The following is a 26,007-nucleotide window of genomic DNA, read 5'->3' as shown; positions in this document are numbered from 1 at the left end:
TATCCACCTGGAGTTAATTTTAGTGTAAGGTGTCAGGAAGGGGTCCAGTTTCTGCTTTCTGCACATAGCTAGCCAGTTTTCCCAACACCATTTATTAAACAGGGAATCCTTTCCCCATTGCTTGTTTTTGTCAGGTTTGTCAAAGATCAGATGGTTGTAAATTTGTGGCATTGACTCTGTTCTATACCACTGGTTTATATCTCTGTTTTAGTACTAGTACCATGCTGTTTTGATTAATGTAGCCTTGTAGTATAGTTTGAAGTCCAGTAGTGTGATGCCTCCAGCTTTGCTCTTTTTTGCTTAGAATTGACTTGGCTATGTGGGCTCTCTTTTGGTTCCATATGAAGTTGAAGGTGTTTTGGGCAGTATGGCCATAAAAGGACTTTTTTGATATCTAAAGTCACTCTATTTTGGTGGGAGCTGTTATATTTGGAATTTGTTGTCAGGATTTAACTTTTTCTAACAGCAGGGCATAGTGATGCTGGAATAATAGCTAGTGATTATTGAATAAGTATGTACCAGGCACTAAGCCGAGGCTTTTACATACATTTTAATCATTTAATTCTGACAACTGTATGAGTTAGATACCATTCTAAATATGAGAAAATGGAAAATTCACAGGCTTAGAAACTTATCCAAAGTTATATAACTAGTAACTGCAGAGCCAGAGTTTGAACACTGGCAGTCTGACTCTATGCACTTACACATGACTTTATTTTGGAGAAATAGATGTTTGTTAGAAAATAAAAGTAATGAAGCATCCCAGGTGGAAAAAAGAGCGTGAAAAACTATAAAAGCATTTAAAACATCTGTTTTCCCACTTCATGTACATTATTATATCCTCAGCATCCGGCATGCTGCTTGGCACAAATAGGTATTTAATAAATATTTGTGATTTTAATAAATAAAAAGTGGAGACTTGGAGTGCCCAGGGGCCATAAGGAAGCTTACATATACAGAACTTAGAACATGATTGGAAAAATATAAAGAGGTCAGTATACAATATTAAATGAATAAAGATTTCTGAATAAAATATTGTATGAAGCAAGCTCATTCATTGATTTATTCATACATTCTTTAAAAATGTATTGACCATTTGCCTTACACAAAATATTTAAGAATCAGAGTTATATAAATAATGGAGCTAGACTCTGCTTTAGAGGCACATACTTTAAGTATTTTAAGCAAGATCTTTGAAGAGTAAAGTCACAGAAATTACTGCATTTATTGACAGCATTTCTAAAAATAAAAGTAAGCTGTTTTCTAGATGATAAAATCAAGCAATTATCTCTGTTGACATACATCTGCATTAAAAATTAATGACATTTTACCATTTTTTACACCAATAAAATTACCATTATTTATTATTATATTTGCATGCTAGAAATAATTATCTTTTTAATAAGGTAAGTATATAGAATTTAGTATCATTTGGTGAGAAAGTAACAAACATGCACAGAAATCAATGGAAATGTATTTTTTTTTGGCTAGTCAGTGACACTGTCTTGCCATGATATGAGCATTGATGAGACTGAAGTGTCTGTACATTAGAAAGGAAACATGGCAATAAACAACTAGCAATATTTTGTGTATATGCAAAAGCAACATAAAATTTTATGTTCAGGGCTAGATATTGAGTAGAAAGCTATCCATCCTTGGCAAACATTCAAAATTAAGAAAACAGCAAAGTGGAATAAAATAAAGAAGAACTTACATCAATAAAAAGTGAAAGTGAATTTTATTGTCACATGAATTATTTGTTTTACTGTCTAATTATTCTTGTGTTCTGCATAACTTTGAATAAATCATCACTGACTGTTTTCTAGCATTTAAACTTATATTAATCAATGTAATACTTGCAAGCAGTATTTACTGTTAGTGAGAAAATTGTGGTATTAGTGAGAAATTGTGGAATTAACAATTTGATAAGTGAGAAATTGTGGGATGAACCATTTGAAAAGGAATGGAAGAAAGCAGAAATGGAGGAGAAGTCAGGCTATGACACAGGTCCAACGACAATGTCTGCTGACCCCAAAGAGTTCTTAGGAGCTAGAATGGAACTTAAGAGTCATCTGTTTCAAGTTTGGTTGAGATGGCCAAACCCATCTTCAGCATCAGTTGGTCATTAAATGTGAGCTACCTGGAAAGCTGCTTTACTTTGGGAGAAATGGATTTCTGCATCTTATGCAATTCCTGAAGAGACTGGCAGCCAAAGACAGTCTGTCAACAGCACTTCCAGCAGCAAGGGCAACAAGTTTGTTGCTGAAGGGGTCACACACCCATTCCCACTATAGTGGCCTATCAGATAACAGAAAGAACATTTCAGAAAAAGGCATAGTCTCCTTATCCACATTTCTCCATTACCAGTGTTGGTACCCATAGCCAAACTTATTCTATGATTTCTGTTTTGATATTTTCTAGTGGTTAGTCCTTATGTACTAGATTACATATCTTTACCTCTATTTCTTCAGTAATGATCAGATTCCATGCTTGTAAGTATGGGTTTATGTTGGAGGAATGAAAGTTTACCAGAAAATCAAAGTGATAAAACATTCTAGGCAAAAGAGAGAGGGTGAATGATATGGTTTGGTTCTGTGTCCCTACTCAAATCTCATCTTGTATGTCCCATAATTCCGACGTGTTATGAGTGGGACCTGGTGGGAGATGACTGAATCTTGGGGGCGAGTCTTTCCTATGCTGTTCTTGTGATAGTGAATGGCTCTCACGAGATCTGATGGCTTTGTAGGGCAGAGTTTCCCTGCACAAGCTCTCTCTTTGCCTGCTGTCATCCACGTAAGATGTGACTTGCTCCTCTTTGCCTTCTGCCATGATTGTGAGGCTTCCCCAGCCACGTGGATCTGTGAGTTCTTCATTAAACCTTCTTTTCATTGTAAATTGCCCAGTCTCATGTATGTCTTTATCAGCAGTATGAAAATGGACTAATACAGTGAACAGAAATGAGATGCATTTTACGAATCAGTTTTCCACTTCTTTTATGTGCATTATTTCATCCTCAGTGCCTGAATACTGCCTGGTACAGGGAAGGCATTTAATAAACATTCATTGACTTCTTTGAGACATGAGAATTTGGCTTAGCTTTTTCCCTTCTGCTCTCAAATATTTATGGATTAATTATTATTTTTAATTTGTCTATTGATCTCTTCTCTAATTCAAATGCTATGTTTATATCATTAAAAAAATTGTATTTGCCATTAACTACTAGCAGCATCACTTGCCCTCTGACTCATGGAATAAAGACTCACATGTACCTGTTTTTTCCTTTACCTTTCTCTGCCTTCTGCTTCCAAATAGCTATCTTCTATAGCTTTACTTTTATATTATTAAATTTGTTGCTATTTATATTTCATTTCTGAAATCACAACCATGCTTTTCCTCCCTTGTGTCTCAGGATCAAATGTAATAATGGCTACAAACTGTTCAAATAAATGAAACTTTTGAAACCAATGGTTTAAGACTACTATCTCAGAGGTTCTGGCAGCTAAATAGCATTTGCTGAGTTGTCAGCTGAGGACTGTGGCCTGGACTCACCCTGTAGATTTTTTATTTGGCATAGATAATATTTTATACCTTTGAACCAATATTTAAAAGCTACATGATTTTAGGTTGACTCTTAAAGAGCAAGTGAACAGTATTTATGCTGTTTCTTTATTGTCAAATAATGTGCTAGGATTAGGTTTCTTTTCTATGGGAACAATGTCACCATACTTGGGTTGCTTCTAGGAGAAACATTTCTAGCATCTTTATACCCTTTGCATCATAATACTAGCATGTAAAATTCCCCTTCTCCCAGAATTTTTTCCTTCTATTCTTGTATTTCTTGCTCCAGTCTGGATTAGATACTCTCCAGGTCTGCTGCATATGAGGATGCTCCATTTTTCTGAAACTCCTACTATTTGGAGGCTGTATCCTCTGGAATGTTCTTTTGTCTCTTCTCATTCACATTTTCTGCCATGCTTTCTTTCCTACACTTTAAAATATGTTATTTCTCTTTCATTTTAGCAATATTAATATAAATCCATAACAATGCGTTCACATACTCTAGTTGATACTTTTATCAGAAATTTCTCTTCTGCTTCCCTAGTTTTCTGTTTTTCTCTGATGTTAAATTTTCTATTTTCTTATTTTGGTCATTATTCTCTTTCATGATTTGATTCTTTTCTTTTCTTTTCTTTCCTTTCTTTTCTTTTCTTTTTCTTTTTAAAAAATTATCAGTCTCCGTAGAGACTGTCAAAAATTGCCAGTGCCGACTGTATTGCAAGTAGTCACGGTGGGGTATTGGGAAAAGTTTTCAATTAGCAATAATCGCGCCTCGGATAAACCTCATTGGCTACGATCCTGCCACTGTGCAAAGCTTCTCCTGATACATAATGATCTTTGGTTGAAATGGCGATTAGGTGAAGGGGTGAGTGGGTGGTTTGGGGGATTCTTTGCTATTATGTAAATAGGTGTGTTTTTCTTTTAGGTCTCCTCCTTAATTGGTATTCTGACTAGGAGCTCTCTATGGAATGAGGCATGGGACTGCCAGTGCATGACTTTTTCTTTTATCCTTAGAGTTTGGTGGATGTAGTCTGATTGTTCTCAGCATCAGGATTCACTTCTTGCTAGTATGTCTTATTTATTGATTTATTTAGCACTGGCTGAAAATCTAACAACTACATATTCCCTAGACTCCACAACAGCCATGATTTTGGGAGTAAAGTAGGTTCTGTGCATTAGATACAATTGTATCATATTTGTAAAGTAGAAGAGAGGAAAAAAAAAACCATCTTCCTGCTGTCATTTTGTTCCTTTCAGCTGGCAATAAAGGTGTCAGAGATGTATCTCTGCAGGAATGTTCCAATCTTCAATCTCCAGCTTTCTGTTTGTCAGAGTGTGGGCAGGCACTCTTTACTGAGTCCTGTATTTTGATCTGGGAGTTCATGAGCTCCATAGTTTCCATAGTTCCACTTGCTACAGTAGTAGCAATTGCTCTTGTTGATCACTTCTGTACTGCTCTGGAAATCATTTCTGAAAGGCAATTGTAGATCCTGCTGCTCCATCATTTCCATTGATTTTATAATCACTGAATTCCCTTTATTTAATCTTGAGTTGATCTAAAAAAAAAAACCCATAGTTGTTTTTGTTTCAGTACTGACATCAGACAGACACAATGAGACCGTAGGGTACTGGAAATCAGGCTGCAGGGCCTTAAATGTCAGAATGGGGAAAATAAAGAAATTATCAGGAAAACATTTGCAGTAGTTTTCCTGATAATTTCTTTAGAGAGGAGCCATTTAGGATTGGTATAAGGCTTAGATAAAATCCTGATGCCTATGTCTGAGTTGAAATGAGGAAGAATAGAGGGACATCTACTCCAGTTTTTCTGTTCACATGTCTTCAGTTAATTTTGCTATTTTCAAACCCATATCTCACTCCTAGCCTCCATTACACCTGCTGCTTTTGGGTTTCCATGAACAGATTAGGCAACTTTGGCCTTATAGTTCTTATACAGTATGTTCTCTCCTGTTTTTATCAAGAAATGCTCCATTATCTTTCCATCTTCCAAAAATTTGTTGAACTTCTTGACATACTAGTGACACTCCACAAGCATATTCCTGATGGTTATGTCTATATTTTTATTTCATTAGAATGTATGGAGACAGATGCTTTTTTCAATCTGGATCTTTAGCCAGGGTCTTATTTGAATTACCTGATCTACTGGTTTCAGAAGCAGAAGCTGAAGAAGAAATGCTTTCTATCATAAAAGTGATATATCTAGCCATTTAATAAGTTAAATACTTTCTAAATTGTAATAATTGTGAAGTTTTTAAAAGCAATCTTTTTAAAGCTTATACCATTTTTCTCCTAAGAGAAAAAATGTTTTAAACTCTTCAATGTTTTATTGCTGGCAGACAAGCAAACATGATCATTTTCTATTTAAACTTACTCATCAAAATTGGAAAAACATAGGTTTTTCAGTTAGAAGAAAACTCCTATGCAAATTTTGATGTTACCAGTTATAACTTTGGAAGGTGAAGAAAATTATTCCTTCTGAGCTTCAGTTTTTAAAACATTTGAAAATGTGGGTATGAATGTTTACTATGCAATAGTCAAGTAAGAATTAAATATTATGAGATAGACAAATGAAGATGACTACTATAGTGCCTACTATCTAGTACTTGTTCACCTTTTTTTAAAAAAAATGCTCCCCTTTGGATAACTAGAAAAGTTTCTAAAAGTGACTTTCTTATTGTTGCTTCATGAACATAAAGATGTCCTTGAAGCATAGGAAAATCAAGTACCTAGAAAAATCTGCTAAGAACATGGAGAATGAAGTTTACTGTTTTGCCCCAGGAAGGCACCTTGATAATATATACAGAGATAAAATAGTTTAATATCTTTAAATTGTGCTAGATAATAGAGACAACCATGGATGAAAAGTTCTAAGATGCATTACCAAACCTCTAGTCTGAAATTTTTAAAAGAAAATTGTAATCAAGATACTAAAGTATGCTGAATCTCAAAGAGATCCCTAGCTTTCCTTCTAATTCATTATCCTGAGCATTGAGTGACTTGTCATAGGTTCTGAAAGCTGTATACAATCTATAATTTTGGAGATATAATTGAGGAAAGGATGGTATAAAGGATAAAGATCTATGTGACCTTCTTTTATAATTTTACTCTGAGTTTTCTTTTAAAAATATTTTTAAAAATATTTCTCTTTGGGAAAAGTGGCATTGAAAGTCATCATCAGCATACGGTGATTATAATCCTAAAAGATAAGTTTTTATTTTCTACTGTGACTTGGCCATCTAAATAAAATACTAGTTTCTAGTATTATTAATCTTAATGTCTTTAGGCATAACGAAATGTTCAGTCATAAACAAATAGACCACTACTCTCTGATTTATCTTAAATTAAATAAGCCAATGAAAATGAAGTTCCTACTCCCAAGGTAACAACCCAGTAAGAGGTAGACCAAGAAACAATATGACCTGGTTTTAATGGTTAGGAGAGCTGGTACAAATACTTTTTAGACCTCTAATCAGGAAATATTGCTTCTGAGACCACTGCTTTTTTTTTTTTAATGTTATGTTTAAGATATGAATGAACTCCTTTGACTTCTCCCTTACGTACACAAACAGTTTGAGCAGGCCAAAATAATTACAGCATGAGCTAAGCACAATTGATAAAACATAAGGCCAAAGCAAGAATACCTGAGCCCCGATGAGATTGTACAAGTTTCCAGAGAGGGGAAAAACAAAAATAAGGGCAGAAAGAAAAACAAAATTTCCTTTAAAAGATCAATAATAAGAGTGATATTAGACTTCTTAGTAGTACTGAAAGTTAGAAGGCTGTATTGACATTGCCCAGTGGAAATTATTTCCAATCTAGAATTCTGTACTATCAATCAAATGTAAACATAAAAATATTTTCAGACACACAAGATGTGGAAAAAAATCTTACATCTATCCTTTCCTAGGAAGCTGCTGAAGCATATGCTCCCCCAAAGCAGGGAGTAAACCAAGAAAAAGAGAATATATGGTATCTAGGAAATGGAACATTTAGTATAAGGGAAAGGTAAAGAGAATTCCTAGGATAACAGCAAAGGAGAATGAAAGGAAAATAACTAGAAAGCAACCTGACCAGGCTAAGCAAGTAAGAAGTGTCTGGAAGAGATGTCCCTGTGAAGATGGAATTGTTAGGATTCCTGATGTGTTGGGATATATTGGATAAAGATTTATATAACTGGTGTAATTTTTAGGGATGAAGAATAATAATTACATAAAAATTAGATCAATAAAAATAGTATTTTGTGTAAGAATGGGAAATTAATTATAATAAAGAAATATCTGCCAGAGACCCAAGAAACAGCAATGTGCATCAACCTGTCTTATTTTAATTTCTTAGTACACCAGAGTTTACTGCTAATGGCTTGTAAATGTTGAGCATATTTCTATAAGCTATTTATAATATGTACATAGGTAATTACTCATCAATTATTATTTTTATTATTATCTTTAAAGAGAGGGTCTCAGTATGTTGCCCAGGCTGAAGTGCAGTGGCACAATCATAGCTCATGAAACTCCTGGGCTCAAGGAATCTCCCCACCTCAGCTTCCTGAGTGGCTAGAACTATGAGCTTATACTGCCACACCCAATTAATTTAAAAATTGTTTTAGAGACTGGATCTCACTGTGTTGTCCTGGTTGGTCTAGAACTGCTGGCTTCAAGTGATTATTCCATCTTGGCCTCCCAAAATGCTGGGGTTGCAGACTTGAGCCATTATATCTGGCCAATTATTTCTTATGATCCAAGTATGATTTTAGAGATACCGAGCCAATGACCAACTCTTTGAGGTTCTATGTTACATATTCAAGGTGGATATCTTAAGTATCTATATATAATAAATAATTGCTGATAATTAAAAATGTTTTAAGTGGATACTCATAAATACAACAGTGCATGCTTTTATTGTTTACGTTGATGAAAGTGATTTTTTTAAAAAAGAGTCAATGCATTTCCATTTTGCCTGTTCATAAAATATTGGCATTTACTACAACAGAGAAGATGAAAAATTGCAAATAATTTTCATCAAGATACTAAGTAAAAGAGAAAGTGCTGTAACGGGATGCTGTACCAAATACTGCATTAAAGCATAGCAACCATAAATATCTGTGGCTGGTAAATGGAGGCAATGGGCATGTACTCCTGATTTTATGCCTAAAGTAATATAATAATTTAAGACAATGCTTCTACTACCATATAATAATTTTTCCTTTTTTTTTTTGAGACATAGTTTTGCTCTGTCACCCAGGCTGGAGTGCAGTGGTGCAATCTCCGCTCACTGCAATCTCCGCCTCCCAGGTTCAAGTGATCCTCCAAGGTTGAAGTGAGTAGCTGGGACTACAGGCATGTGCCACCATACCCAGCTAATTTTTTGTATTGTATTTGAGATGGGGTTTCACCATGTTGGCCAGCTTGGTCTCGAGCTCTTGTCCCTGACCTCTGCCTGCCTCGGCCTCCCAAAGTGCTGGGATTATAGGCATGAGCCACTGCGCCCAGCCTTTTCCTTCTGTTTTCTAATCAGATTTCTTTTGGCTACCTTATTTTAAAAATGTAGTGAATTAAAGCAACATAAAAAAGGTGAACTTAGGGCGTTAGAGTAGTATAATCCTGTTATAAATCTAGTGGTTTGACCATTTTAATTATAGACAAAAGACTATTGGTTGACTTTCTAAAAAAAAAAACCCACATTACTTTCATTTTTGAAGTATAAAATGCAATATTAAGCCTTTTCTCAAGAAACTATTAAGAGAGCACTTAGTGGAGAGTGTGCAAAAACTGTATTTTTGAGTACGAATGCCACTTGAACTAAAGCATGTGAAGAAAATGTGCACATTTTTCTTCATTTAAGGACTCATGCATGGTAAAAATGTATGACTTTTTTTTTTTTTTCCAAAACAAAAGCAGTGGGAACATGGGAGAAAAATGCCTTCTTTATTGCTAAAATACATATTTTCAGACTCTTAAGGAAATCCTAAGGCTGTAATGCATCTGGTGTGCTTTTTTTTTCTTTTTCTGTCACATGATAAGAATAAAATGGCAGCTCAGCATGAGACCGCTATTATATACAACATCAGATACATTTCAGGTATTTGAAAGCTGAAAATTTTCTCTTCCATGGGTTATGGTTTTAGCTTTATAACTGCCTTGCTGTGTGAAATTGGACAAGTCATTTAACCCTTCTTCACTTTCTTCCACCAAATCATAAATGGCAATTATAAAACTCCATGGTATTTTATCTATGCACATACTTTGCTATTTTATACAAAAATATCCCAACTAATGGCCCTTCCTGCAGATCTGTCTAACATGCTCAGTGAGTGACCTATAATCTAGCTCTCCACTTAGTGAATGTTACTCTTACCTGTGGAGTCCCTTATTAACAATGTGCTGACTCTGCCCTTCAAGCTGCCTGATATTTACATTCAAACACAATTGCCATCTCTATGCTTTCCTCTTGTCAGTGGGGTCTATAGGTGCCACATATAGGACACTTTTAGCAGCTATGTCAGTCAGATCAAGTGATGTTTTTGTGGACTTTTAAGCTCAAGCAGAAATATAAATTTTCTCACATTTCCCGCATTTAGGACAATCCGCTTTGATTTACCACTCAGCAGGTGAATGGCAGAACATTATAGTTCTTTTGCCTTCCATTAATATTTCTAAAACATTTTTGTATTTTTTTAAAATTTCACCTTTTATTTTAGATATAGGGGGTACATGTATAGGTTTGTTGATGGGTATATTGTGTGATGCTAAAGTTTGGTGTATGGATCCTGTCACCCAGTAGGCAGCTTTTCAATGCCTTCCCCGCAACGACCCCCACCAAAGTCTGCAGTGTCTATTGTTCCCATGTTTATGTCCATGTGTGCTCAATGTTTAGCTCATACTTATAAGTGAAAACATGAGATATTTGATTTTCTGTTTCTGAATTAATTTGCTTAGAATAATAGCCTCCAGCTTTGTTCATTTTGCTGCAAAGAATATGATATCCTTTTTTATGGCTCTGTAATATTCCATGGTGTATATGTAATTTACATATGGAATATTACACATGGAATATTACATATGTAATATTCCATGCTGTATATGTATTAAAAATAGTCAGTGTGGTCAAATTGGCCTATATGTGTAGGCAAATCATGATGGCCTACACGTATATTAGATGTAAATGTACTGACCATTTTTTAAGGGCAATTTGGTGCTGACATGTGGGAGATATGCAAAACAGGCATGAATACAGAAATGAATTCTTTTGCTGATGAATATTCACTTTAACATGTGTAACTACCAGGAGTTAAATCATTAATAATATATATGCGTAGTAAAATTATTTATGGTAGAATTGTAATTTTCTAAATGAATAAGTAACTCTGATTCATGAAAAAGTTGTCATGGGATTGATTTCTTGCAGACTCATAGGTAAAGCCTGAGTTATTACTGAAGCTAATATTATTTTACACTTATATAGCAGGTTGTAATATGCTCACCATTTTGGAAACCATTGGGAATGAAATTTGATCTATCAATAAATCAAAGTATGACAAGCTGATGCATGTGTTACTTTCCTGAGGTCTTTCAGAGGCTGCATGTATGTCAGGTAATTATCTTTTATATAGCAAAGTAAAAATTGCCTTATAAAACTTTTAAGTTTCTGGAAACATGAGGAATTTTTGGTTTATGTTTAATCCTCAGTGTCTTACCATAATGCTAAATTTTAGTAACTACTCAAGTAGGAAATATCAGACATGACTCTGGAATAGGAACATATAGCCTTGTGTTAGCAATATCCTTTTCAGAAAATGCAGTTGGCATATGTAGCACCCCCAGAAAGAAAGACAAGTTGTGAAGATGCTCTGTTCTGTTCCTTACCACTCTGAATATCTGACTGCTATCTACTGTTTTAAGGATTTAGATTTTTGCCAGAGCCAAATATCCAGATGTATCTATAGTAGGCTGGATTTTCTATCTTGGGCATTTAATAGCAGAATAAAAATAGTAATTGGGGATGAGCATGTATTTATGAATAAAACTATATATTTTTAGTATTCATGATACATATGTAAACATACATAAAAGCTATGAATATAATAGAATGATTTCTGACACCAATACCTAGTTATCTTATCTTTCAAATATGGTACCCCCAGGGCAGTAAACTCATTTTGTTTTCAGACGGCACATCTTGCGTTATTCTGTTCTCTTCATTCCACTTATATGTATCCCGTGTCATTTTTGTATCACATTTTGATACTGGGATAGTCATTATTTGTATTATTACTTGCCCCAAATTTTCAGTTTTTACATCAACAAGTAGTCAAACTTGAGTCTAATTCAGTAACTTAGTAACTTCTGTAGCAATTTTGCTCTTTGCTAATATGCTGTACAGAATGCTCGCTGCCTGGTTTGTCGTTAATCCCAGCATTAACTTCTGTCTGTCAGGCTCTGCAGCTTTCATTTGATCTTGAATGCATGCTCTTGTATTGGCTTTTGATACACAGGAAGACCCTTTTCTTGAGAAGAATCCCTTTTTGAGTTGGAATTTTAGTTGAGGAATAGATGCAAAGGGCCACGCTGCTTCCTTAATAATGCTATTAAAGACGACCAATATTTTCTGCTTATCATACTACTTACTGTTCATCAAGTGTTCATTTCTCACTTGGGGTTAGGCACTGATAAGAACAGTAAAAATTCTAGTCCAAAAAAAAGGTAATAAGCATATCTTAAATCCCATTTGGGTACTAGAGATTATTCTGGGTTTTTCAACTTTTTTTTTTTTTTTTTTTTTTTTTTTTTTTTTTTTTGTTTTTTTTTTTTTTTTTTTTTTTTTTTTTTCTTTTTTTTTTTTTTTTTTGAGACGGAGTTTCGCTCTTGTTACCCAGGCTGGAGTGCAATGGCGCGATCTCGGCTCACCGCAACCTCCGCCTCCCGGGTTCAGGCAATTATCCTGCCTCAGCCTCCTGAGTCGCTGGGATTACAGGCACGCGCCACCATGCCCAGCTAATTTTTTGTATTTTTAGTAGAGACGGTGTTTCACCATGTTGACCAGGATGGTCTCGATCTCTTGACCTCGTGATCCACCCGCCTCGGCCTCCCACAGTGCTGGGATTACAGGCTTGAGCCACCACGCCCGGCCTCAACTTTTATTATCTTCCACTCCTCAAAATAAACCTTGCTGATAGATAGTATTTTTATCTGTATGATTAATAAACTACTTCTCAGAGTAATAATGTAAACTTCTCAAGGTCAATCAGCTGGTAAGTGGCTGCATTCAAGTGTCTTGACTGCCACTTCAATAATTCATCATTGATATGGTTTGGCTGTATCCCCACCCAAATCTTATCTTGAATTGTAGCTCCCATAATTCCTACATGTCATGGGAGGGACCCAGAGGGAGGTAATTGAATCGTGGGGGTGTGTCTTTCCTATGTTGTTCTTGTGATAATGAATAAGTATCACAAGTTCTGATGATTTTATAAAGGGGAATTTCTCTGCACATGCTCTCTTGCCTGCTGCCATATAAGATGTGACTTTACTCCTCTTTTGCCTTCTACCATTATTGTGAGGCCTCCCCATCAATGTGAAACTGTGAGTCAATTAAACCTCTTGCCTTTATAAATTACCCAGTCTTAGGTATGCCTTTATTAGTAGTGTGAGAACAGACAAATGCAATCATTTTGCAAAATCTGAGGTGTTTAAAAATGGCACAGAATAGAGTTCATCTCAATGAATATTCTATATGCACTTAAAAAGAATGTAAACTTTGCAGGATAGGTTAGGTGTTGTAATCTGTAAACAAAAATTATGTTAAAGTGGTTGATAGTGTTTTTCAGACTATGAATTTAGTTTTATTATACTATCAGTTGCTGAGAGAGGGGTGGTAAAATTATTATGATTGTAGAATTATATATTTCTCTTTTGAGTTTTGCCTCTTTTTTTTGACTTCATGTATTTTGAAGCTCTGTTATTAGGCACATACATATTTATGATCATTATGTCTTCCTGTTGAATTGACCTGCCAGTTGTAATGAAATGTAGCACTTTATCGCTGGTAATACTCTAGCTTGTAGTCTATTTTTTCTAATACTTATATAACCACACAAGCTTTCTTACCCTTACTGTTTGCATGATCTTTTACAATGTATTTACCTTTAACCCAGTTGCATTTTTATACTAAAATGTGTCTCTTCTAGCTAATATACAGTTGGGTCTGCTCTTTTTTTTAACCTATTCTGATAGTATCTGTCTTAAAATTGGCATGTTTAGTTTACTAACATTTAATTATTGCTAAAAGGATTGACTTTAGGCATCTGTACCATTTTTTAAATTTGGTTCTGTTTGTCCCATCTGTTTTCGTTCCTTTGTTCTTCTTTCCCTGCCATCTCTTGTATTACTTCATTAATTTTTGCATATGATTTTAGTGTAACTATTGACTTTGTAGCTGTATCTCTTGTAGTCTTTATTGTGCTTTCTTTATAAATTATCTTATGCACCTACTTAGAAACGGTACTTGTCACTTAATGTAATGTGCAGTAAACTTGTAACTATATAGATCTCATTCTTCTTCCTATCATCCTCTATGCTAGGCAGTTATATTTATTATATTTACATATATTTTACAACCCCACAGGATGATACTGTAACATTTTCTTTAAAAGGTCTTATGGATTTTAATCAAATTAAAAGAAAATTCAGCTTTTTACATTTGCCTCCCCACTTTTTATAAAACCATTTTTAAGGCATTTTATTTGTTCCTACAGATCTAAAATTTTATATGGTTTATCTTCAGCCTGTGGAACTCCCTTTATCATTTATTTTTATTTTTCTCCATTCATATTTCTTATTTTTGTTATTTCTGGGCCATTAGTTTTAAATGTATAGTTTTTTGTAAATGACATACACTGGCATTTGCTTTTTAATCCAATCTGTTACTTTAAAAAATATTTTCAACTTTTATTTTAGATTCAGGTGGTAAATGTGCAGGTTTGTTACATGGGTATATTATGTGATTCTGAGATTTGGTATATGAACGATCCCTTCACCCAAGTAGTCAGCATACCACCCAATAAGTAGATTTTGGCCCTTCCCCTCCTCTAGTAGTCCTCAGTGTCTATTGTTCCCATCTTCATGTTCATGTGTACCCAATGTTTAGCTACCACTTATAAGTAAGAACGTAATTTTTTTGTTTCTTCACTAATTCATTTAGGATAATAACCTCCAGCTGCATCCAAGTTGCTCCAAAGGACATAATTTCATTCTTTGTAGTGGCTGTGTACTATTTCTCAGTGTTATATGTACCACATATTTAAACTCCAATGCATTGTTGATGAGCACCTAGGTCACTTCCATATCTTTGCTGTTGTGAATGATGCTGTGATAAACATGTGAGTACCTATTGTCTTTTGGTAGAATGATTTACATTTTACATACCCAGTAATGGGACTGCTGCTTCAATTGGTAGTTCTTTTAAGTTCTTTGAAAAATTTCCAAACTGCTTTCCACATAATTTGTTATAGTAGTGACTCCATTGACTATGAATTTTCTTAGTTTTACTTTTAGAATAAAATAGTTTTACTTTTATTCTTAAAGAATATTTTCACTGAATATAGGATTTTTGATATTTTTTGTTTGTTTGTTTCAGTACTTCAAGTGATACTTTTCCACTATTTTTCAGACTTAGCAGTTTCTCATGAAGAGTTATTGGCCATTCAAGTTGTTGTTTCCTTATCATTTTTCTCTGACTGCTTTCATGATTTTATCACTCAGAAATTTGACTGTGATGTGTTTAGGATTGTTCTCCTCATATTTATTCTGCTTGGGGTTCACTGAGCTTCTTGAATATGTACATTTATTTTTTTGCCAAATTTGGGAAAGTCTTAGTCACTGTTTGCTCAAATACTTTTGCGCTTTTAAAAAATTACTTCTGGCCAGGACACAGTGGGTCACACCTGTAATCCCAGCACTTTGGGAGGCCAAGGTGGGCGGATCACCTGAGGTCAAGAATTCAAGACCAGCCTGGCCAACATGGTGAAATCCTGTTTCTACTAAAAATACAAAAATTAGCTGGGCATGGTGGCGGGCACCTGTAATCCCAGCTACTTGGAAGGTTGAGCCAGGAGAATGGCTTGAGCCAGAGAGGTGGCGGTTGCAGTGAAGCCAGATTGCGCTACTGCACTCCAGATTGGGTGACTGAGACTTTGTCTCTAAATAAACAAATAAACATAAAAAAATACTTCTTCTTCTGGGACTACAATTATTTTTGTTAGCACTGTTGCTTTTGTCCAAAGTTCCCTGAGTTACTATTCACCTTTTATCTATCATTTTTGCTCTGTATTGATATTAGGTGACTTGTATTGATCCATTTTTAGGCTCATTAATTTTCCCATCATCTCCATTCTGTTTTTAAGTAAATTCAATTTAAGAAATCTCAGCTATTGTCCTTTTCAGTTCTAAAATTTGTATTTGGGGTTTAAAAATAGCTTTTTAATTCTTCTCCAGGATTGTTTTTTAAAATAAGTTCTCATTGTGATCATATTTTTATAGAGAATAATTAGAACAATCTTTTAAAATCCTTTTCCGATAATTTTGCTACTTGATTTTTCTTATGTCTTAGTTGAATGTATTTTCTCTCGATCTAGGCTAGATATTTCTGATTCTTCATGTGTCAGTTACTTGTGTCTGGGGCATTATGAATATTATATTGTAGAGACTGAATTATGCTGTATTTCTCTGAAGTATGCTGATAGTTTGTTTTACTATGTAATTAATTTGGTTGGAGTCAAATTGCAAACTCTGCCTCTTAACTGGCAGCTCAGATCTCGGTTCAGTTTTTTCATATTTAACCTGTACTGCTCTGAGTTTGCCTAGTTCATTTGTAGTTTGAGGAGTCAAATACATGGAAAGAGTTTCTAAGGAGAATTTGGGGCTGAAATCTGTGCCTTTTCATTTCCCTGATTCCTCCCTTATTCATTAATATCTATAATTTACTTGAACTTTTCTCTGACTTTCTAGAATAGAAAGACTGTGGCTTTTTCTGTTGAAATTTTAGGAAATTTTATGGTTCCAACTTAGTTTTGCACATAGGAAGCCTTATTTCACAGTACTGTCTAAAATGTTGTGGGCTTTTAAAATATTTTAATATCATAACAGCATTTTATAATATCATAATTTTATTTTATATTCAAATATGAACTATTTTATGATAATTAAATCTTTCCAAAGATTCCTTTAGATACTTTCCAAAATTGAATTATTCTAAATTATACTCAAATACTGATAAAGTGATTTCACAAGTACCAAACCAGAATATTTTTCATTTTGGGCATTTAAATTAACTAAGTGTATTATCACACTCTATTAGGATGCGAGACATTATGAAGCAATCTAAAAGTTTATAAAGCAGCTTTTTCAGTATTCAAAAGGCTTCAGTGGGAATTTTGTTTCCATGAAGACCAAAGATTTGTGATCTAAGTTGGTGGTAATCATAGAAGAAAAATCAAGGGAATAAATTTTTGTGTCAAAATTACCTTCATAGGCAGTGTTTTTGATGCCATAGAGCAATCTCTGCATCCCTTTCTTCATATAATTGTATCAGTTTCTCATTGTTAAAGAATTCCTCATCCCCAGCTACTCTATTACTTCTGGAATTTGTAGAAAGGTCAGTGAGTCTCAGGAGTTGTGATTACTTTTCTAGTTGACATTTATTGATCTCATTACCTTCATGCTCATATTTCAAAAAACTTTTTTTCATTCTGTTACCATTTCAAAGATGACAGAAATGCTGCACTGCTCACTGTATTAGAACTGTATGTAATTAAAATTGGTACTCTGTGTTTCATCACAATCTCGCTGTCAGAACCACAGAATGTATTGTTTATAAATTAGATTGTTATAATTAAAACACACAGTGTACATAAAAGAAGGCAGAATTTATATGGCTAACGTATATTTTATATCTTTTCATGGAAATGAATGTTGTAGAATTTTTGGGAATTAAACATTTTACTAGTACTGAATGGCTTACTTGACTTTCACCATTGCTAGTGCTTAGTCTTGAAAGATTGCTTTTGCAAAATCAGATCTAATAAAGATTCTAAAGACAAGATATTAAAGAGATTAGAATAAAGATGATTAAATAAAAGGTACATAAGCATGTTGTAATCTTCCTAAGACTGAGTCATATTTAGATAGGTTTATTATAAATATACATTATACATACATATATATATACACACACACACCTTTCAAATATTTAACTTCACAGTTCGAGCCCAATTTTATTTGTCTACGTTTAAAGGGGAAACTTTAAAAGGATGGTGAACAGTTTTGTAAAAGATTTATTTGCACGAGGTAGGTATAGGAGCAGTCTTTTGTTGGTTTAAGCCACAATTGTACATATTTAACTCCTTCTTCCTATTTGCCAAGAGACCATCCAACCAGAAAGATTTAAAAATTCTCTCTATGAAAGTCAAGAATAAGCACAGAACATTCAGCTGTCATGACGAATCAGAAAACCAATCTATGAACCGTTTCCTAGAGGCTATTTTAGATGAATTAATTTACAGAGCACCCTACTTTACAGAGGATAATAAATTACAGTTGATAGTTATGATCAAAACCATTATTAGATAGGTATGCCATTGTTTATGTATACATCTTAGTCCTTTGGGCCATAGATTTGGCTCCTAATAATTCACTTCTGAGGATTACTAATTTCTTTATTCTCTTTTCTTATTTGGGAGATAAAATTCAGAGAAGCATGGTTTGCCTCTCACTGGCGGTTTATCAGTTTTAAAGACCTGCTGAAACTCTGTAACCTGAAGTTTGTTTGTATTTCTGATAAATTTGCAATCTTTCTTTGCTCATATTTATTTAAAGATTACTGACACATGACATTCATCAGTTAATGCTAACCTCACCATCAAACACAAAGATATAATCATTTTTGACTTCCGCATTAGGATAAAAAAATTTCTGGATAGAAATATTCGCTAATTAATAGAATATGTTAATTCCAGGAAATAAGTATATTCCTGTGCCATTTTATAAGGTCAGACTAATATTCCCGAAGAAAACATCATCATGTTCTTTCTTATTAAATATGACTTCTTATTTTTAATGACAGGCGTGTTTTATGATATATGGTAATATATGTGAAGTTCAGAGATTCTCTTTGTGGTTAATGAATTAATCTAGGTGGGAGGCAAACTGGTTTAAAAAAGAAAATGAGCCTATTTTAATAACATTCATGTCTTCAGATATTGGTCAGGGACCAGAACTGTCTTTTTTAACCCAAGACATTTTTTCTACAGGAATTATTATGGATAAAGCAGATTATTTGAAATAAAATCGACAAATTTACTGACTAGTACCATAGGTTAGGTACCATGCTAGCTGTAGTAGAAAATATGAAGATACTGGTATCAATTTCTGGGCTAGTCAGTTATAGATATAGATCACTCAGTTAAAAGTCTCCAGTTGAATCTAAATATAACAATAATTTGATGTTTTTTTTTTTTAAATTGTACTTTGGGCTCTAGAGTACATGTGCACATTCTGCATCCTGCAGGGTTGTTTCATAGGTACGTATATGCCATGGTGGTTTGCTATTTCCATTCCACCCCACCCCCATTGCCTACATCAGGTATTTCTCCTGGTGTTATCATTCCCCATCCTCCCTGCCCTCCCCCACTGTCCCTTCTCTCCCCTCCCCTCTACCCTCGCTCCCACCTAGCCCTGTGAGTGTTGTTCCCTTCCCTGCGCCCAAGTGTTCTCATTGTTCATCACCTGCTTATGAGTGAAAACATGCAGTGTTTGGTTTTCTGTTCTTGTGTTATTTTACTGATAATGATGTTTTCTAGATTCATCCATATCTCTACAAAGGACACAAACCCATCTTTTTTTTGGCTGCATAGTATTCCGTGGGTTTATGTGTCACATTTTCTTTGTCCAGTCTATCACTGATGGGCACTTGGGTTGGTTCCAGGTCTTTTCTATCATAAACAGCTCCACAATGAACATACATGTGCATGTGTTTTTATAACAGAACGATTTATAATCCTTTGGGTATATACCCAGTAATGGGATTGCTGAGTCAAATGGAATCTCTATTTCTAGATCCTTGAGGAATCGCCACACTGTCTTCCATAATGAATGAACTAATTTACACTCCCACCAACAGTGTGAAAGTGTTCCTATTTCTCCACATCCTCATCAGCATCTGTTGTCTCCAGGTTTTTTAATGATCACCATTCAAACTGGCATGAGATGGTATCTCAATGTGGTTTTGACTTGCATTTCTCTAATGACCAGTGTTGATGAGCATTTTTTCATATGTTTGTTGGCCACATATACATCTTCTTTTGAAAAGTGTCTGTTCATATCCTTCACCCACTTTTGAATAGGGTTGTTTGTTTGTTTCTTGTAAATCTGTTTTAGTTCGTTGTAGATTCTGGATATTAGCACTTTGTCAGATGGGTAGATTACAAAAATTTTTTCCCATTTTGTTGGTTGCCGGTTCACTCTAATGACAGTTTCTTTTGCTATGCAGAAGCTCTTAAGTTTAGTTAGATCCTATTTGTCTATTTTGGCTTTTGTTGTCATTGCTTTTGGTGTTTTGGTCATGAAGTCCTTACCTGTGCCTGTGTCCTGAATGGTGTTGCCTAGGATTTCTTCTAGGGTTTTTATGGTGTTAGTTCTTTAGAAAGTACAGACACATATTATTTATGTCACGGAAGTGAATGGCAGCTAAAATTTGTGTCAGCTGGGGTTCTCCAGAAAACAAAAAGAACCAACAGGATATACAGAGAGATGTATAAAAGCAGATTTATTACTAGGGTTGGCTCATATTGTTATGGAAGCCCCACAATCTGCTGTCTGCAAGCTGGAGAACCAGGAAAGCAAATGGAGTAATTTGGTCTGAGGAGAATGTAGTTCAGGTTGGTGATGCTGTTAGAGATTGTCTAAGTCCAAAAGGCTGAGAACCAGGAGCACTGAAGTCCAAGGGCAAGAGAAAATAGATGTCTCAGATCAAGCAGAATAATTTTTTCTGCCTTTTTGTTCTATGCAGGCCCTTAATAAATCAGATGATACCTGCTCACATGGGCTAGAGTGATCTTCTAGTTCTACTAGTTCAAATACTAATCTCCTATGGGGAAACCCTCACAGACACACCCAGAAATTATGTTTTCCCAGAGCTATATGGAAATGTGTTACCCCAGTCAAGCTGACCCAGGAAATTAACTATCACATAGTAATATGGTAATATCTAACCCTTTTGTCAATAGAAGCAATCCTCATTGCCTCTGCAATTTTTCTGTCCACTCAGTTAATATGAATACTTCTACCTTTTATGCTGGTTTTTATTTGGCAAACTTTTATATATTTTTAACATTTATGCAGAGGTTTTTAACATATATCTCTTCTAGGCAGAATTATATTTTTTAAATTTTTAATTTTTGTTGGTATACAGTAGAGATATATATTTATGAGTGTATATATTTATGGAATACATGAGGTATTTTGATACAGGTATTCAATGTGTAATAATCACATCAGGGTAAATGGGGTATCCCTCACCTCAGGCATTTAACCTTTCTTTGTGTTACCAACAATCCGATTATATTCTTGTAGTTACTTAAAAATGTACAATAAATTATTGTTGATGGTAGTCACCCTGTTGTGTTATAAAACACTAAACCTTATTCATTCTATCTAGCTATATTTTTGTGCCCATTAACCATCCCCATTTCCCTCTCCACAATTACCCTTCACAGCCTTAGGTAACTATCATTCTACTCTCTGTTACCATGAATTCAAATTTTTATCTTCTACAAATAAATGAGAACATTCTGTGTTTGTCTTTCTGTGCCTGGCTTATTACATTTAATATAATTATCTCCAACTCCATCCATGTTTTTGCAAATGACAGAATCTCATTCTTTTGGAAGGTTCATTGTAAATATGTACCACATTTTCTTTATCCATTCATCTGTTGATGGATACTTGGGTTACTCTGAAATCTTCACTATTATGAATAGTGTTGCAGTAAACATGAGAGTGAAGATTTCTCTTTGACATACTGCTTTCCTTTCTTTGGGATATGACTGAGATGTCTGGCTTGTATGGTAGCTCTATTTTTAGTTTTTTTTTGAGGAAACTCCAAACTGTTCTCCATAATGGTTGGACTAATTTACATTGCAATGTTTGAACCAGCAGTGTACAAGGGCTCACTTTTCTCCACGTGCTCTCCAGCAGTTTTTATTGCTTGCTTTTTGGATAAGGCATTTTAATTGGGGTGAGATGGTATCTTACTATAGTTTTGATTTGCGTTTTTCTGATGATCAACAACGCAGAGCACATTTTCCTGTGCCTGTATGGCATTTTTATATTATTTTTAAAGAAATGTATATGCAAATATTTTGTCCCTTTTAAATCAGATTTTTAGATCTTTTTCCTGTAAGGTTGTTTGAACTCATATATTCTGGTTATTTATCCCTTGTCAGATGGATAGTTTGCATATATTTTCTCCCACTCTGTGAGTTGTCTCAACACTTTGCTGTTTCCTTTGCAGCACAGAAGCTTTTCAAATTGATGTGATCCTATTTGTCCATTTTTGCTTTGGTTGACTGTAACCATAATTACTCAACAAATCTTTGCCCAGTCCAATATAATGGAGAGGTTCCTTAATGTTTTCTTTTAGTAGTTTTATAGCTTGAGGTCTTTTATTTAGGCCTTTAATCTATTTTGATTTTTGTATATGTTGAGAGACAGGGGTCTAGTTTCATTTTTCTGCATATAGATATCCAGTTTTCCCAGCATCATTTATTTAAGAGACTATCATTTCCCTAGTGTGTGTTCTTGGCATTTTTGTCAAAAATGAGCTCACTGTAGATGATGGATTTGTTTCTACGACTAGATGAATACTGGCACAAAAATCCTCAGCAAAATATTTGCAAACCAAATTCAAAAATATGTTAAAAGACCATTGGAACAGAAAGAACCCAGAAACAAATCCACACATCCACAGTGAACATTATCCATTCTGTTGGATAGTAATATGCTGTTTTTATGTTAATACCATGCTGTTTTGGTTGCTATAGCTATATAGAATAATTTCAGGACAGGTAATCTGATTCCTCCAGTTTTGTTTTTTGTTTTGCTTTGCTTTTTGCTCAAGATAACATTGACTATTCTGAGTTTTTGTGGTTCCACATAAATTTTAGGATTTTTTTTTTACTATATCCATGAATAACGTAATTAGTATTTTAATAGGGATTGTATTGAATCTGTAGATGGTTTTGGATAGTATGGACATTTTGACAATATTGATTCTTTTAATGCATGAACATGATGTCATGTTCAATTTCTTTTTATCAATGTTTTATAGTTTTCATTGTACATATTTTTCACTTCTTTAGTTAATTCCCAGCTATTTTATTTTATCTGTAAATAGGATTACTTTCTTGATTTCTTTTTCATATTGTTTGTTGTTGGCTACTGACATGCTATTGATTTGTGTATGTTGGTTTTTATTCTGCAAATTTACTGAATTTGTTATCAGCTCTCATAGTTTTTTGGTGGAGACTTTAGGTTTTTCCAAATATAAGATTATATCATCTGCAAACAAGAATAAGTTTATGTCTTCCTTTCCAATTTGGATACCCTTTATTTCTTTCTCTTGTCTGATTGATCTAGCTAGGACTTCCAAAATTATGTTAAATAACAGTGGTGAAAGTGGGCATCCTTGTCATGTTCCAGATCTTAGGGGAGAGGCTTTCAATTTTTCCCTATTCAGTATGATACTAGTTATGGGTCTGTTGTGTATGGATTTTATTGTGTTAGTGTATGTTCCTTCTATAGCCAAATTTTTTAGGGTTTCCATCCTGAAGAGATGTTGAATCTTATCAAATGATTTCAGCATCAATTGAAATGATCATATGGTTTTTGTCCTTCATTCCATTTATATGATGTATCACATTGATCAATTTACATATGTTGAACCATCCTTGCATCCTAATATAAATCCCACTTGGTCACAATGAATGATCTTTTTAATGTATTTTTGAATTTGGTTTGAAAATATTTTGTTGAGGATTTTTGTGCCAATATTCACCTAGAATTAGATTTTTAAAATTTGTTTGATGCTCTTCTTTTGGTTTTGATATTTGGGTAATACTAGAGTCATCAAGTGAGTTTTGGAGTATTCCCTCCTTCTGTATTTTATAAATGATTGATAAAATTTTTCATTGAAGCCATCAGATCCTGGGCTTTTCTCTACTGTGAAACTTTTTATTATGGGTTTAATCTTGTTATTGGTCCATTCAGTTTTTGGATTTCTTCATGGTTCAATCTTTGTAGGTTGTATATGCCTAGGAAATTATCAATTTCTCCTAGGTTTTCCAATTTATTGGAATGTAGTTGCTCATAGAAGCCTCTAATGATCCTTTGAATTTCTGCAGCATCAGTTGTATTATAATATCTCCTTTTTCAGCTCTGATTTTATTTATTTTAATCTTTATTTTTAGCCTGCCTAAAAGTTTGTCAATTTTATTAAAAAAAAAAACTTCATGTTTCATTGATCTTTTGTATTTTTTTCTTCATTTCAAATTGATTTATTTCTACTCTGATTTTTATTATTTCTTTACTAATTTTTGGTTTGAATTGCTTTTGCTTTTCTAGTTCTTTAAGGTGCATGGTTAGTTGGTTTATTTGAAGCTATTCTTCTTTTCTGATATAAGCATTTCTAGTTATAAACTTTCCTCTTACTACTGCCTTTGCTGTATCTCATAGGTTTTGGTGTGTTGTGTTTCCAATATCACTGGTTTTTGGAAAATTTTCAATTTCCTTCTTAATTTCTTCATTGACCCACTAATTCAGGAGCATATTGTTTAATGTCCATGTGTTTGTATAATTTCCAAAATTACTCTTGTTATTGTTTTCAGGTTTTATTCCATTGCAGTCAGAGAAGATATTGGATATAATTTCAATTTTTTTGAATTTTTTAAGACTTACTTTGTGTCCTAACATATGGTTTACCCTTGAGAATGATCCATGTACTGAGGAAAAGCATGTGTGCTCTGCAGGTGTTGATGAAATGTTCTGTAAATATCTATTAGGTCCATTTGGCCTATAGTACAGACTAAGTCTGATGTTTTCTTGTTTATTTCCTGTCTGGATGATCTGTGTAATGCCGTAAGTGGAATGTTGAAATTTCCAGCTATTATTGTATTGAGATCTATCTCCCTCTTTAGCTCTAACAATATTTGTTTTATACATCTGGGTTTTCCACTGTTGGATGCATATATATTTATAATTGCTATATCCTCTTGCTGAATTAATTCCTTTATCATTATATAATGACTTTCTTTGTCTTCTCTTATATTGTTTTTAATCTATTTGTCTGATATAAATATAGCTTCTACAGCTCATTTATTGTTTTCCGTTGGCATGGAATATCTTTTTCCATTCCATTATTTTCAGTCTCTGTCTATCTTTATAGGTGGAGTGTGTTTTTTTAAGCAACAAATTGTTAGGTCTTGTGTTTGTATCCATTTATTCATACCATGACTTTTGATAGGAGAGTTTAGTCCATTTACATTCAATATTGTTATTGATAAGTAAGGACTTATTCTTGCCATTTTGTGATTTGTTTTTTGATTGCTTTGTGGTCTGCTCTTCCTTCACTCTTTCCTTCCTGTCTTTCATTGAGTGAAGGTGATCTGCTCTAGTTGTATATTTTAATTTTTTGCTTTTTACTTCTTTTTTGTATCTGTTGTCTGATTTTTTATTTGAAGTTACTGTGAGGTTTGCAAGTAATATCTTATAAGCCATTATTTTATACTGATGACAACAATGATTGCATGAACATATAAGCAAACTAAAAACAAGCAAAGAGACAACTAATAAAAACTCTAGACTTTAACTTGGTTCTGCTGCTTTTAAAAAAACTCTTTATTGTTTGTATTTATATTTTATTATACTTAGTATGTGTTGAAAAGTTGCTGTAGTTATTTTTTGATAGGCTAATATTTTAGTATTTGTATTCAAGATATAAGTAGTTTACACACTACAATTACTGTATTATAATATTCTGTTTATATTACTAAAATTACCATGTTATAATATTCTGCATTTTTCTCTGTACTTACTATTACCAGTGAGTTTTATATGTTCAGAGGGTTCCTTATTGTTCATTAACATCCCTTTCTTTCAGATTGAAGAGCTCCTTTCTGCATTTCTTTTAGGACAGGTCTGGTGTTGATAACAGCCCTCAGCTTTTGTTTGGAAAAAACCTTATTTTTCTTTCATGTCTCAAGGATATTTTTGCTGGACATGCTATTCTAGGACAACAATTTTTATTCTTCAGTACTTTAAATATGCCATGCTTCTCTCTCTTCTGGCCTGTAAGGTTTATACTGAAAAATTTGCTGCCAGGCATATT

General features: G+C 33.9%; 1 non-coding gene across 1 annotated transcript; it reads right to left on the bottom strand.

Moving 5' to 3' along the window:
* Positions 1 to 4,233: 4,233 nt before the first annotated feature.
* On the bottom strand, positions 4,234 to 4,374 carry LOC119472397. The gene has a single exon (XR_005201556.1). It is a non-coding gene; the product is annotated as a U4 spliceosomal RNA (small nuclear RNA).
* Between the last annotated feature and the right edge of the window lie 21,633 nt (positions 4,375 to 26,007).

The sequence above is a fragment of the Cebus imitator genome, unplaced genomic scaffold, assembly GCF_001604975.1.
Source record: "Cebus imitator isolate Cc_AM_T3 unplaced genomic scaffold, Cebus_imitator-1.0 Scaffold98, whole genome shotgun sequence".
Classification (NCBI taxonomy): domain Eukaryota; kingdom Metazoa; phylum Chordata; class Mammalia; order Primates; family Cebidae; genus Cebus; species Cebus imitator.
This window is presented reverse-complemented; position numbering and strand designations above follow the sequence as displayed.